Source organism: Gallus gallus, chromosome 22 (assembly GCF_016699485.2).
Source record: "Gallus gallus isolate bGalGal1 chromosome 22, bGalGal1.mat.broiler.GRCg7b, whole genome shotgun sequence".
Taxonomy (NCBI): Eukaryota; Metazoa; Chordata; class Aves; order Galliformes; family Phasianidae; genus Gallus; species Gallus gallus.
In genome coordinates this window covers 4,140,533-4,156,766 of record NC_052553.1, presented here as the reverse complement: position 1 = coordinate 4,156,766, position 16,234 = coordinate 4,140,533, and positions in this window count along the sequence as shown.

Below are 16,234 nucleotides of genomic sequence, written 5' to 3'. Positions count from 1 at the left end.
GTGCTAATTAGAATAATACCTCAATATCTAAGTGCAGTTATGTCTTATAAAATTGCCTCTGATGGAGACATAACAATTTTTGGAGCAGTTGGCATAGGGAAGACAATCTGCATTGCGTTAAGCCCCAGCCATGATGGAATTGGGGTATTTTTGGCTCAGGTATGCAGGACTTGAGGGTCAAATTGCTCCAAGGCTTTAATTTTATTCAAGGTATCACTGTACAAGATATTTCCACTGCGGAATGTAGGAAACATTCATTCTCCTTTTGTCTTCCAACTTTAAAAAAAAAACAAACAAACAAGCAAAAAACCATGAGACACATTCTAAGAGCTGCTTACTCATAAAGGAGAAAGAGTTAGCTTTAAAACCAAGCAAATTAAAAGCTGCTCGTAATGATGATGGTTCAGTTGAATCAGTGGTTGGGGAATAGCAGCCTCCAAGGCTTTTCTCCTTGTTTGTGGCTCTTTGCTTCGTAACCTGTGCTGGAAGAACAGTTTGGGCAAAAGGTTTTCCTGGCTTAAATGGGAAGAGAGGGTGATGGTGAGTTGGTACGTGGTTGGGTTGGGAGCACTGAAGTTCTAACCATGATCGCTGTTAAAACGTTTGAATTTCTACTTTTTGCTTTGAATCTAAATGTGGATTTGATGAGCTAATGAGGACACTTCTGCTCATATAAAATTCATGTTAAAAACAGCTATAAAAGGATATTTCTTGTCTTCGGTGAATTGACAGCCACTTTTTGAATATATGCTGCTTATGCTGAAAAATCAAGACACACGATTGTCTCTTTCAACTAAGAAAAAAGTACACTTTTTAATGTCTATATGAGTGAAAGCCTATGTGATTTGCTGTGATGTTTCTTCTCAAGAAACACTGCTTTGTTTTGGTGTGTAACTATTGCTTTTCCCTTTGCTTGTCTGTCTTAAAGACAAATTCTAGTGGGAAAGCACATCTGTGATTAACCTCCCTTCCTTCCACTGTCTGTCAGAGCCTTCTCAGCAAGAGGTTGGTTTGGAGTTTGGAAATTACAATGCTGAGAAATTGTCTGAAGTGGGAATTTGAAGGTAATGTATTGCAGCGGGTGGGACTTTTTTTTTTATCTTTTGCTTTTTTTTTTCTCCTATGAATAATAATTTTGGGCATTGTATGGCTGATTTGCCTGGAACAAATCAAGGAGAGGTTGATTCAGCTGGACAAAACGAGGCTGAAGGCATAAAGGGGAAGGAGGAAATCATCTGTTTCTCATCAGCAGGTTTTCTTTCTTCAATAGCTGGTTATTCTGGTTAGAACCACTTAATGTCTAAGCAGATGTACGTTAACTGGAATTGATAGGATATTTTCAGCTGGACCAGATTGTGCACATGGATATCTTGCCCTTAGCTAGTTATGATGGCACACACTGAGAATGCTGTCCCAGCAGAACTCTGCTCCTTGCAGGGATACACGAGCTGTTCTTAATCAGCTGTGCGTGAAGCCAGCCAGCTCAGCCTGCACAACCATCCCCTGTTACCATGCTAACCCAACTGTTTTTGCTCAAGGCAGATGCAGGAGCATGAACTGCCCCACCTGCAGATCTCTGAGGAAGGTGAACTCCAGTCCAAGGGCTGTGCTGGAAGGAAACACCATGTGTGCCCAACCTGACCGCTTACAGAACAGATGTCTTTCCACTGGTAGTAGCAGAAGCATTGAGATCAGTGCAAAGACAGATTTTTTTGGAAGATTTTTTTGATTGTTATTAGGAGGCTTTTCAGTAATGGCTTAAAAAAAAAAAAGAAAAAAGAAAAAAGTACATCTCAGACCCTCACCACTATTAAAGTGCGGATATAGAGATTATCCTGAAAACCATGGCTCTTAAAATCAGAGAATCATTTGAATTGGAAGGGATCCTAAAATGCCATCTAGTCCAACTCTCCTGCAATGAATAGGGACATCCACAGCTTGATCAGGTACTCACAGCCCCTCCAGCCCATCCCTGAATATCTCCAAGGATGGAGCATCCACCACCTCCCTGGCAACATGTGCCTGAGCTTCACCACTCTTATTGTAAAATTATTCCTTTTGTTCAGTCTAAATCTCCCCTCTTTTAGTTTGAAACTATTTCCCTTTGTCCTGTAACAACAGACTCCTGGTAAAGAGTCTACCCCTTTCTCTTTTACAGGCCCCCTTTAGATGCTGAAGGCTGCTATCAGGTTACCCTGGAGTCTCCTCCAGGCTGCCACGACCCCAGCTCTCCCAGCCCGTCTTCATAGGGAGATGTTCCATCCCTTGAATCATTTAATCCCCAGTCCTCTAGTTCTGCAACTGTAGCTTTTTAAAAACATTCTCACATTTCAGGCACTGGAACAAGAAAAACATTGCTTAAAAAACCCACAAGACTAATGACAGGGTGAACCATGGCCAAACTTGTGCTAAGCCTTGACAGGCAAGCTCTGAACAACGTGCTTGAGTGGTCTGAAATGTTTCAGGCTTGGTTCCGCACCACTCAGGTGCTGAGCAGCAAACAGCACTAATGTAACCGTTAGGTTGCTTGCTGACCTTCCCAGCACAAACCTGAGCATCCCTATTTAAACTTATTAAAAGCAGGAAGAATGGTGGCAGATGACTCAAAAGTGGCATCCTGAAATACAGGCAGGTTGCTAGAATTGTTCAGCTTCCCAGGAAGGTGCACGTAGAGATTCAGAGATGCAACGTTAGGATCTGGGTCTCATCTGCATGTGTTTCTAGAATGGACTGCATTTTCTTCAAATGCCACTCCTTTAAAAGTGGATAGAATTTCTTTTGGTGTCACACTGATGCTGGTGGGGATAATTCCCTCTCTCTTAAACTGTTCCACATAAATACATGTAATGCTTTCCTATTTAAATCAGAAATCCAGGGTTACACAATCAGACTAGGTGTCTTCCATCAGAATATCTGTCCAGTTGAACGCTGTGCAGTTGTACCACTTCAGACAAAATCTCCATCAATATCAGACAAAATATCCATCAAATACTCCATCAATATTGATGGAGATTTTGTCTGAAGTGGTACAACTGCACAGCGTTCAACTGGACAGATATTCTGCACCTACTGCACCTACTGAAGGTGCAGTAAAATTCTCTGAGCAAACACAGTTTGGCAAGGCTCACCTTGTCTAGGTCATACGTGAGAAGAACAATATCCAAAAGGAAATCTGAAAGGCACTTTGATTTGCGTAGGTATTAGTGTATATAATTGAAAAATATTTGTCTCCCTGGATTTAAAAAATGTGTTGTAATACCTCTGTACCACAGGATGGAGTTACAGACTTAACTTTAGATATTCTTGCCTTCCAGCCAAACTATTAATGTTGTTTTTATGTGCTCTCTTAATACTTTGTACTTGCAACAAATGTGTTCAACTATATTGGAGAAGATTCTTCCCAATTGCAAAGGGCAGAACGAGGTTATTGCTGGCACAAATCCTGCTTGCTTTGTATATTGTGGGTACAAGTTGTACATGGTGCTTGTGTCACTGTTCTACATGCTTTAGTCTTATGATTAGGGATTAATGGATGACAGAGCATATAGACACAGTAAGAAACACCCAAAACCTTGGGGAAGTTGGAATAAAGACTCCTTCTTCTACCAGCTTGCCCATATCTCCATTAGAAACGTACAATTTTCCTCCCCACACCCCAACCTCTAAGATCTTCATCAACCTTAAAGAGAGCTGTCTACTTCCTCCTCTGCGCCTTCATTCGATTTGTATATAATTAGAACCCTCATCCCCTTTGGGCTTTTCCTTGCTCCACGTGGCATCCAAAGGAAACTCCCTTTTTTCATAAGTCTGGAATACTCTGAGCAAAACAACCCCCAGAAGTGATGGACTTGATTGAAGTGTATGGGATGGTGCAGTAATAGCGTCACGTGGGCAGTGCAATGTCACTGAACTCTTGGTTGGAAGTGATAACGAGCTCAAGTTTGGAGCAGTGATGGAAAATCTCCCAGGGATGATTGCTGCTAGGAGTGAAATGAAAGTATAAAGGTATTTTCTCTGTGTGTTTTTTTTTTGTGTGTGTGTGTTTTCCTTCCTGCTGAAGGAGCAGGCTGTTCTCTAAAGGTGTCTGCTCTTGAAATCCTCTCTCTGAAAGGAGACTTAATGGAATGAAGCTTGAATCATAGTGAGTTCTGGAGCTGGTACTGCCAAGCAGCCTGTACCTCCTTCTGATACGAGTGGGAGAGGCATTCCCAGAGATTTTGTTTCCAGGCAGGCAAACTAACCTTTAACAAAATTAGTATTCCTCAGCTTCTCTGACTGTACAAAGGTGCTGGGATTTAATTACATACCAAGAAGAATTATGAAACTGAATCCACTTGTGTTTGCAACACACTTGGAAACCTTCAGATTGTGGAACTGGCAGCATCAATAATTATTATCTACACCATCCTGGCAGCTTTCTGCCTATCAGGCAAGACAGAGGAGTACTTTCTCTTAGAAACGTTAGAAGTGTCCATTGTCACATGCAGAACGCCTCCAGAAGAGGTGGCAGGTGATTTGTGGAAGCCTGCAGAGCCGCCTTCACGTTGAATGATGTAAGCCGTCTTGTTTCTCATTTCTCAACTGCTTCTCAAACATAATTGAAATTTTACGTTTGCCAAAAAGCTCATTTTCAACTTTAAATACTTTAAGTCTAGAAGCATGGTTCAGGTTCTAGTAAATGCACTCAATTAAAAGCTAATAAAAACCTTGTTCAGTGTTTTCATAATTTTGAAAGACTTCTTTTCATCAGCAAAGGATTAATTTGAAAATTAACTGTGTATTCATGAGACGTGTAAATTCTGAAGGAAAAAGGTAATTACGGCTTTCAAGCTTTGCTTTCTCCTCTTGAGATTTTTTTTTTCTTTTCCCTTCATGTTATCCATAAAATATTAAGCTAAATCTTGGACACTGTGCCCTTTGCTGGAGAGTTAACATGGAAATCTTGATTTTGAAAGCCTTCAGATTTCTGTTTCCTCATAATATAATAAAATATGGGGAGTCTTCATTACTTACAATGGTTTTTTATTGGTCTCTGGCCTTGTCAGTTCTTAAAGCGAAGTTGGGTTGGGTCAATATTTGTAAGAGAAATCTGAAAGAGATTGGTATTCATGAGTCAGCTGTGAGTGTTTTCTCTGACTCAGTGCCTTCAGCATGGAAGTAATGAAACTATCATTTGGATGACAAATAACAGCAAGTGAAGTGAAAGTTCATGAGGAACTTGCCATGAAAAGAGCAATACTAAGCTCTAACAACTTAAATACAAGTTGCTGTACAGTTCTAGTCTTATTCACTCTACAGTGAGTGTTCTTCACACTCACTGTAGAGTGAGTCTCTATCTCTCTGTCTATGGGTTCTCACCAGGATAAGTCCCTTAAAATATTTGTCAGGGACCTGCAATTCAACAGCAATACTGCAAAATCTGAACCAACGTTCTTTTAATGCTTTTATTTCTTACATCATCTCCTATTAACACTTTTTACCATTTTAATAGTTATTTTGCTTCTGAATTTTGGACCATTTTCAACAATCAGTTCCTGAGGCTTGGGATAGGAACTTTAAAATGCCTTTAATTTATTGTGTATGTATGATCTTAACTGTATGCTTAGCCCTACCCTGAATTCACATGACGCGTAACGGTTATGTGAAGGATCATTTTCAAGAGGATGCTGTATAAAATTATTATGCACTTACAAATTTCCAGATAGGTAGCTCACCCTTAGTGAGATAAGGGCTTAATAATCTTTTCTTTTAACTAGGATGTATCTTTATTAGAGCTTTAGCTTTCATCTGATGTAGCTCCTCTCCTCTCCTCTCCTCTCCTCTCCTCTCCTCTCCTCTCCTCTCCTCTCCTCTCCTCTCCTCTCCTCTCCTCTCCTCTCCTCTCCTCTCCTCTCCTCTCCTCTCCTCTCCTCTCCTCTCTCTTTTCTTGCAGGAAATCACTTGGATATTTTGTTTGTTTGTTTGTTTGTTCTTGCTTTGTTTTCTTGCCTTTGCCATTCTTCAATACATTTTGCAAGACTTGTGAGCTGAGTTGCTTTAAGAAAGCATATTTTTGGCTTACCTTTCACATTCCTTCCTCTGTTGTCTCTCGACACATAACACGTTTGCTGGTAGAACGTCGTGTTGTGGTGGCTTACCCACAGAAGACAGCTGCGAAAAGCAGCATACTTCAATCAGCTTGTGCTCTAGAACAGCTGGGTACTACCCATATGGGTTTGACTGGAAACTACTACTGATTTGAGAAACCAATTTAACTGTAGAGATTTGAGTGAAGCAATGATTTGTGTTCAGTCTCCTGGCAGAGCCAGGTTCTTATCTTGATCCAATGTGCCATCATCTGGACTTGTTTCCTATAAAACTACTTTCTGACTTCTGCTGGTTCATGAACTGCTCCCAGAATAAATTATTTTATATCTTCTTATTTGCAAAGGCTCAACCACCTTTAGGGACACTTTCCAAGCAATGTGTTCTTCTTTCAAGTCATGTTGTCAGCTTGTCTGTTCCCACCTGCTATACTGTCCCACCTTGCTTCTGCAAAGTCTATGAGAATAGTAGAGACGTTTTAGCTCATTTTCAAAACTACTTTCGGCTGAGTACCATCTTCACAGTATTATTGTTATCCAGAAACCTTCAGTTGCTAGTTGCTTCATGGAAAGGGATGTTGTGTAAAAAATGACGAAATTATTGCAATGTGAAGACATTAAGAATGAGACCATAACCCCTCCATAAATAACATAATTACATGGATATTACTGCTAGACTATGGTATCGTTTCTAAGCAACATGTACCCAGAGATATTCAAAACTTTAAATGATGTTGAAAGATACTCTTGAGAAAAGCAGTGACTACTGTTCACTGTCTTAGGTAATGAGAATGTACTGCACAGTATCACACTGTGGTGTGGTGAGATGTCCTGGCCCTCCAATTAGGAGTTTCTTAGCTTCTATGACTACCAAGCAAAGAGTTTAACATTAATGGCTTATTGTTAGAATATTCAAAATATCTTAATAGGTCTGAATAATCAATCATAGCAATATACAGAGTCAGTACACTCAGTCTCTAGTGTGTGCACAGCATTTGACAGCCAAGTGATGGGTATTTGAAAAACCAAGGAGTATTTTACTAGGTTTTAGGGCAGGACAATGCAGTTATGGTCATCTGCTAAAGAGCTTCTGGTATACACTGTCCACAGAACCTCATCCAGCATTCTGTATACCAAGTCTGTAACTTCTGCTTGTTATAGATAGGCTGGGTGTATTTTTAACAGACACTTTCTTCAGAGTCTGAAAACAATGACAAATTCATGGCATCCCTCAGAATTTGTTCATTAGGTCAGTTCTGCAAAACCAAAATTGCCTGGCTCTCATCAGGTTTTGCCTAACTTTCCCTTAATGTGCTTTCCCCCCCTATTAGGAAGATGTGTAAGAACTCCTTTCCTTCTGTAGGTACTTCTGGATTATCACATGCTAATAATGGACTATATCCTCTTCCTCCAGGAGATGACTATAAAGCTGTCAACAATCATTTGGGTTTATAGCAATAGCAATTATACTAGATTTTTTTTGATTAAATGCTAAGTGTTACATGAGTAATATAGAGTAATAAATTACCCTTAGATTCAGAATTACATTGGCTATATATTTAACTCATATTTGGGATCACAAAGCATTTAAAACTGAATTGCCTTTGCTCTAGGTATGCAAAGAGGTTGCTATTAGTATGACAGAACAGCTTCCCTGTCCTATTATAGATTGCTCACATTGATGTGGAGTAACTGCTCAAGTGAATGTCTTTAAAGCAATTAAAAATGTGCTGAGTCTGAGATAATATGGAAAAGAAGACTTTTGCACATATGGGTAGAATACCATGAGAGATCTATAAGTTTGCAGAGGAATAGCGTACAGCCAAAGTTTGTGCTGTATAAATGGTCCTGATTCTGCCAGAGGTCTGTGCCTGTGGATATTTTTGCCTCAATTTACTGCTATCAGCTGTCAGAAGCCCTCCAAGCAGGGAGTTGTAAAGATAGCAGTTTCATGCTGTTTTTCAATTGTGGTACTAATAACTAATACCAAGGGCTAATTCTTTACATGAAACCTTTCAAGGACGCTCAGATTTTGGACAGTAATGGAAACGTGCTTCATGAATAGTGGTTTTGCAGCATGGTGTGGTGATGTCAGCATGAGACAGACTCCAAAGGCAAAATTTAGTTATTGTCAATCAGTGCTAAATCATATTCAAGATAATCAAAGAGTATAACCAGAAATAACATGCTTAAGTTTAAGCAGGTTTCAAAGAAACATAAGCAGATGCTTGTTTTTAAATGGTATGCCTAAAAGCTGCTCTGAAGGGGCCTTTTTCTTCGTTAGGCTAGGGTATGGAAATGGAGATGTCTTCAAATTAAAGGCTCTTAATAATGGAGGAAAAACCAATTCCAATAAAATCCATGTAGTCATGAATGAATGAATGTAGCAGTATTTTTGAGAGCCCCTCTATAATGTGTGCTCATTCTATGAAATAAATATATATATATGTTCATTCTCTAGAATATATAGCTGTAGAATATACATATATGCAGAACAAACACACAAAGGAAATGTATAGCTCTGGTGGTGGTGGTGGTGACACAGTAATGTGGTCATACACTGCTTAGGCTGCAGCAGACTAGCAAGGATAGTGGACTAGCAAGATAGACATAAGAGGATTTAGTGTTAAAAGCTGCTTGGTGATTTTTTCTTTCCTCTCTTGAAACTGTACTATAATGCTTAGTGCATATTAACCATTTGTCTGAATAACCTGAAGAAAGTGATAAAATTCCTGTCACCGGATTTACTTAAAATTAGACTGGACAAAAAGTTCCGCTTAATCTCCTGAGCAATATTTTTGTCACAGGGCATGTCAAGTAAAGCTGAGGATGTGTCTAAATTCTGTCAAAATGATTGAGGTGAGAGGAAATTTCCATGTGTTGGAAAAACTCTTCAGGATGCATTCTTAAAGCATATCTGGAGATGTCTGTGTGAAGATGCATAGGAGATCAACTATTTAGGACAGAGCAACAAGTCTGCTCTTCTTAGCAGTTAGTCATGCCATGAATAAATTCAGTCTGGCATTCTGTCTGTATGTCTTGCTGCCTTATGGCTTGTGTTGCAGAACCTCATAAGCACCATTGCAAAAAGCTGTATTTGTGATCCACAGAGCAAACACTGAAAGCACTAAGTTCCTCAGTTTTCCCAATGAGAATTTCCTATACCTCTTTGTGTAGAAGTGCTCGCAGTGTAATAGGGAAGAACTGCCTCCCTAAAGAACCAGCTGAACCTCATCAGCTGAGCAGGTGGTGAACTTGTGCTTGGCTGGGCTTGACAGCAGTTGTATGAGATCCCCCAGTGAAAAATAAATAAAATCCATGCTTTGAGTCAAACTGTCAACTGGTGCAATTTGGTGTAGCCACGTTCCAAGTCAGTTGAAACTGTTGAGCTAAGAATCTGGCTCTTTATCTTATTAGCAGATGGAGAGTTAGGAACGCATCCATTTCTACCAGGCACTCGTCTTTGTCAATCCAGCTTCATCCTGGAAAGCCAGGGACAGCAGATAGGTACAATACCAAAAACAACACGGCTTTATTAACAGCTACCAGTTTCTCTGTATCATTTCAATTATGCTCCCAGGTAATGAGTTCAATATACTTTTGTTATGTGACTATAAAGCTGCCTATGGGATGACAAGAATATATGATACGATGTTACAGTCTTCTCATAACATTCTGGGGTAATTAGGACATAAAATTGAACTGAAACTTTAAAACACATTTCAACTCTGTTCCATATATATTACTCTTCAGCGGGCAAGGATAGTAATTTAATATTGACTTTTGGCTGTGAGATTACCATATAATCTAAATGCTAATAACAATTAAAGCACGGTGTGATGATTAAAGTGTCTCCTGGAATATTGAAAATCCAGGTAATAAATGGTGAAAGGATGTATAAGCCAGAATTTAGGAATCTGTTCTGAAGGTCTGTGCTGAGAAGTAGTAGGCTGGGCACATCATCACAAGCTGTGCATCCTTTCAGGCTGAGCCATGAAACAGGCGGGTTTTAATACCTTTTTATTTCAGGCTCTATCATATGGAAACTAGACCTTTGAAGCTCCACTCTGCACCTTTTTTCTTTCTCCTCCCTTTTCTATAAGCAACATTTTGTCTCGGGAGATGCTCAAGTCATGCTTCCTTCACAAATTAGGAGGAATATTTTCTTTTGAAAGTTAGCTCTTATTAATGAAATACACACTTTGGGGTTCTCTAGGAGGCAGCAGAACTATGAAAGACAGCTAAAACAAGAAAAACAAAAAATACAAACCCTTCAAAAACACACAGCCATATGTGAAAACGCACTGCGATTCATTAAGCAGGATGCATTCCATGATAGATGCTCAGCACAAAACTTCCCTTGACTCAGCTGTTGGCTCTTCTCAAACCGTGTGTGTGTTTAGCTCTGCACCTAGCTTAAAGCAGCACTGCCTGCTCCCATAACATGAAGGATTTCATGGACTTTTGACAGGCTCATTTGCAGTAGCATGATGGATTTTGAATTTGTTGAAGCAAGAAGTGAAGATCTTGGAAGGATCTTGATGGCATGGCTGTTGCCAGTGGGTCCAGGATCTTTGCTGAGGGCTGTAGATGATCCAGCCATCTCTATTGAATAATACACTGTCCAGAGGGAAAAAGCCTTGTGTGTGGTTTCTGATTTCATACTTCCACACATCACCTGAACTTGTGCATAACATAGATAGGAATGAAGAGATCTAAGGCCTCCTCAAAGCTACATTTTGTGCAAAAGACGACAGTACCACTGTTCAGAAGGAAATTTGACAGTGCACCCAGCTTCAGAGCCCCTCGTTGAAGTTCTCATGTAGGATTCAAAAGTCTGCAAATGTTTTGTATTTCACTCCACAGATTCATTTTTGCTTCCAAATTCATTCTTTTAAGAATGCTGATTTTTTTTCTTTCTAAGAGATAGGAAAAAAAAAAAAAAGGTTTGCAAGAAGCTTTTTTTTTTTTTTCTTCCATCTCTAAATTCCTCCATCTGCTTCCACAGATGTAGAGTGGCCAAGCAGTACATGAAACAGTTGTCATAAGCTGCGCAGCGGCTGTCCAGGGATCCTTTCTCAGCCTGTGGCCTCTTGTGTTTTTTTCGGCACGGTTTAATTTCCCACACTGCAGAACACATAAGGCCGTTGGACTTATTTTGCCCTTCTTTTTATGCTTTTTCCTTTGTATTTTTTTTGAGGAAAGGAGCAAAATAAGCTATAAAATGAATCGACTGTCAAACCTTCCAAACAGGAGGCTGTTGCAGCAGATTTGCCCAAGCAGGGCTCCTCTCTTGGGCTGAATTGCATGCTCTGAGCCATGGATGTGAAGGTGGTAGGGTTATTGCCACTTTGCAGGCTACCTGCTTATGCAATTAGCCCTTGAGTAATTGGGATCTCAACACTTGATCAGTTTTAACAAACAAGGACCTGCATTGCTAGCGTATAAACTAAACTGCATTTTTAGTGCAATGCTTTATATTGGAAAAAGAGTTTAAAAGAGCCCTGATTGGGAAGTGTTATGTTGCACAATAAAATACATAACAAATTACTCAATTTCCTGGTCCCCTTTACACTCAGGAAAAAAGAAGAAGGCGGACAGATGAGAAGTAGTTGAAATGGTTCAGGTTTGTGCTTTTATCTTACTTTGCTCTTCAAATGTCTTGGAACTGTCAGGATTTCTATAGGTACAGGAAGTGCTGTGCTTTTTCTTCTTCCATTTCTCTCTTTTCCAATCCCTTTTTTCAGGGTTTCCATGGTCGGTACAGGTTGATGTAAGAAAGAACTAGTCGCTCATTTCAGTGGATTTCCCTACAGACCATTTTTGCAGGGGCCTCGTTAAACAGAAGAGGCAGGTTAGGCTTAATGCTTCGGTTCAGTAGCTGGTGAGAAGCAACTCCTCTGCAATGTGTGCTGTTATACTTTTCTCTCTGATGTCTACCTGATTACAAGGGCCAGCTACAGGCTAGTGTAGGAGCCCTCTCTGAAGATACATGACGTCTCTTAGCTCTTAAATGGCTACAAAATAGTGGAGGAGAGAAGACATCTCACCATCACTGAAAGCCATCCTGCTTTCTTCTTCCTCCATCTTTGTAAGGCCATACAATAGGCTGAGTGCCTGCATCTAGAACAAGCATCAGAAAGGCATCTCTGAAGGCAAAGAATAATAGGATGAAGTAGATCGGTCATTTTGATTACTTAGCTTTGCCGTAGCTGATTGAACAGGGACAAAAATGCCATGTCGGTGTGACCTGGGGATTAAAGGCATTGAGTTGTCTGTGAAATACTCTTTGAAGGAAAAGGGGAAAATAAACCCAGCATTTGGCTAACCATTTGAACAAAATGCAAATATAATGGAAAAGACTTTTGTGTCTTGTGGTGTATTTGTGAGCTGGGATTTACAGTGCACATAGATCATTCTTGATGAAAACATTTTGACTGCTTTTTGTCGAAGCCCTTCTGTGCTATAAGTGCTTCTCTTCATCATAATGGATTTTCCTGATAGATATCCCTGCCTGAACCATCTTAACCAAAAAGATTCCAAGCTTTATTTCCTTAGAATTTAAGAATGTGTATTTTATGATAATACTTTTACTGTGGATGTTGAGTAGTACCCAGAGGGCTGAAGCATTTGTTATTGTTAATAATACATGTTTAATAGAACTGCTTTCTTCTGGAGTTTGCAAAGAACTTGATTAATTCTGCAAATGGGGATTATTTCGCCTGATAATGAAATGTCCTTATCTCATGGGTGAGGAGGGGAATAGGATGGGACATAACAGTTCAGAAGAAATACAGAATAGTTCATTTGGTCATAAGTTTGCAAGAGCAGGAGGAGCATCAGAATGAAGGAATAGAGCCCTAGTTCCCTTCTCTTGCAATTTTCCAGAGATCCAAAACGTTGGGTCTTTGTTCAGCCTGGCAAGGAAAAGGACAATGATCTTTTAAATGGACCTCTCCCTCAAGTCTGGAAGGAAGCAGTGAGGATTAAAGGGGAATAGTGAGCTCCAGCAACCCATCGCCTCCTGTGCACCTTGCCTTAGGGATCCTAAGTATCCCTGTGTATCACAGGGACACACCAGCACTGGAGCTTTGACAACCAAATGGTTCATTCCAACTCCCTACAGTTTAAAAAGGCCTGTTGTGGGTTGGTAAAACCTGATTTTTACACTTTGGTAAAACCTGATTTTAACGTAGCCAATCCAATGAACTAAATAAAAGATTATGACCTAAATCCATAAATACATTTACACACTTGGTGCACGTTGATTGTTTATTTTGAGGGTCAGGGCCATAACCTTTTGGTCAGGAAATTGTTAAGGTTGATGTCTTATTACTGAAACTTTAAAGAGGAATTCTGCTAATAGGGAAATAATATTTTTATCGTTCTGCTGTCAGAAAGGTGTACTGCATGACATTGCCCAGCCCGAGGGTAGGAGACAGAGCTCATGTTTAGCCCCAGAACACTGATGTTTGATAGGGCGCTGACTTTGTCCTTATCTGTGAATACATCTTGTGTAAGATTGACATAGAAAATCATAATCTTTGAGTCTCCTGGCAAGGAGGTTTTGTAAGACAGATTGGAAAACTTTGCTGCTTTGTATTTCTGTGAGCTGCAGACATTTTAGCAATAGCAACATGAACTGCTAGTAGGAAATGGCCCCCAGAAACTCTTTACCATAATAGCAAAGAGCTGACTGAATCTGTAACATGCAAGTTTGTCACTGTTCTTACAGAATAGTGAGCAATGGTATGGATGTGGAGTACGTGGGTGAGGTTGTAATTGTCACAGCCAATGGTCAATTCAGGAGTCTTTGGTAAACGTTAAAAGTAGAATGTTGGCAGGCTCCAGGTTTCTAGAGCAGTGACTTTTCATGTGGAATATTCAAACGTACATGGAAAGAACAGAAATTGGTCTGTGGGTTTTGTAACGAACTGGGTAATATCTAAGATCTAAGGCAAAGTGATAGTGACCGTTTCTGCAGCTCTTTCTGGGATGCGTCTATGATCCCAGCAACCCTGTAAAGAATGAAAACTGCTGCGTGGTCCTGAAGAAGGGCTTTGAATTGTGCAAATCCACACTGACTCTTATCATTGCTAATGTACAGACTTCTGAATGAGTTTTTTTTTTGTTTGTTTTAGATACATTTCAAGTCCAGTAGTGTTCTAGCTTTACTAATGTAGTTGAGCTTTGTTGTCCTCGTGGCTGTTTGTCTCAGCTAGTGTGTGCTTGGTAGAAATTTGACTCGGGATCACCTATGTCAGTTCCTACTGGGCAAAGTTTACCTAATTACCTTAGCGTATCTCAGATTAACGTAGTTTTAAGGCTAAGAAATGTTAACCTAGTTTGTCAAATGCCATTGCTGTTTATTACTGTAATTTTTTTTCTGTTTCATGTCACACAAGCTAATTGAAAAATAAATTTTGCTTAATTTAAGGTTAACAAACCTGAATTTCTCTAAGTGAAATTCAACTAGGAACTAATTCAGGCTCACTAAATTGAATCTGACAATTGCATCCGTTTACCTTATTATGTGTATTAATTTGCTTTGCATTATATTCCCTTTCATAGGCTGAATTTGACTTGCTTGCCATTATTTTCCTTTTTAAGGCTGTTTCTAATATTTTACTTTCTAATTAGCTCTTCATTTTTCCTTTAGCTTAAGCCTGTGGCACGACGATAGTCTTAATAAGGAGTAGCGGAATGGATTTTTCAGCTGCTTAAGTTTGGAAAAGTCCAAAGTTTAAAGCACCAGCAGCTCTACCTGTTCTTTAGTTCTTAGTTTTAATTGACTTTAAGAGCCTCCTCCTGACACTCAGGACTCTGATCGTAGGGACACGTGCATGTGAGCAGATTTATTTATGCATAGTCTCACAGTTGGACGCAAAATCAAGCTGGTGAGTGACAGAAGCAAGAAAGGCAGTCCTGAATCCCAGCTGAGTGCACTTTATTACAGGCTCGAACAATTCAATATACAGAACAAAGCAATATTTTAAAACATTCTGAAGAGCAGTAGAGACTTTGTACTAAAAATAACAAAGGCTTTCCCACTTAGCTGCTCCAGCTGAGGACTATTGTTTGTTCTCTGAGATAATTAGCAGCCGTCCTCAGAGCTTTCTGAGTGGCTTTGTACACATAACTGACAGTTTAAAAACACAGAAGAAACACAGCAAGGCTGCTTAGAATATAGCACAAAATATAGGATTAATGAGTCATCTCCCAGGCTGATGGACAAGTAAGAAAAAGCCTTGAATAAAAAGAAAAGCCTCTCATTCAGTAATACATATCATCTTTCTTTTTCAGTTTGTTTACCCTCAGACCATCATTCTCCTCTGTAAGATTCCTTGTCATTATAATTCAAATACTGAATCTTTCTAGCAGGAGCCAAGCACTTCAAAGCTGAGACCTTTTTTTTTGGGAGCAGGAGCAGCAATTTACCCCTTCAGAGGAGTAAAGTGAGATTTCTAAAGCCTAGACACATACTGGCATATTGAATACTCTGATTAACGCTGATTAGAAATAGAAGTGCGGCGGAGAGAAATGAATTTCTATTTTTTATTTTTAGTTTTGAATTACGTCGTTTCTGTGCTTTATTAAAAATAGAGACTCGCCATCTGTTAATACTGATACGCAGTTAATCTGAGTGTGATTTCTACAAGTGAAGCAGATCCACCAATATTCACACCTTGGAACGGTCATGGCCTTAAGCTCCACAATCACCCAGCTCCCTTGGTTTGCTGCTTTACTTCTTGACATCTACCAGCTGCATTTCTCTTTTCTCTGAAAAGAAAGCAAAAACCCCAAACATTCAGCACACAGTGCTCACGGTGCCTCATTTGCACCATGAAATTAATGTTTAAAGATTGGATTATGGACAGGAAGATCATAGAGTCACCAACGCTGGAAAAGGCCTCTAACGTCATCCAGTCCAATCGTCCACCTATCACCAATATTTCCCACTAAAGTTGCAGTGTTAGAATAAATCTCTGCATAGTACAGGAACTGTGTGCGTGGGTCTGGAATGGAAAGGAGCACACAAGTTACGTACCTGTGGTTTCAATTTGTATCATAAATTCACTGCTTTCTAAAAAAGTCGTTGAAGGCCATCATTTCAAAGGTGCATCTCTCAATGTGGAACACACATGATAAAT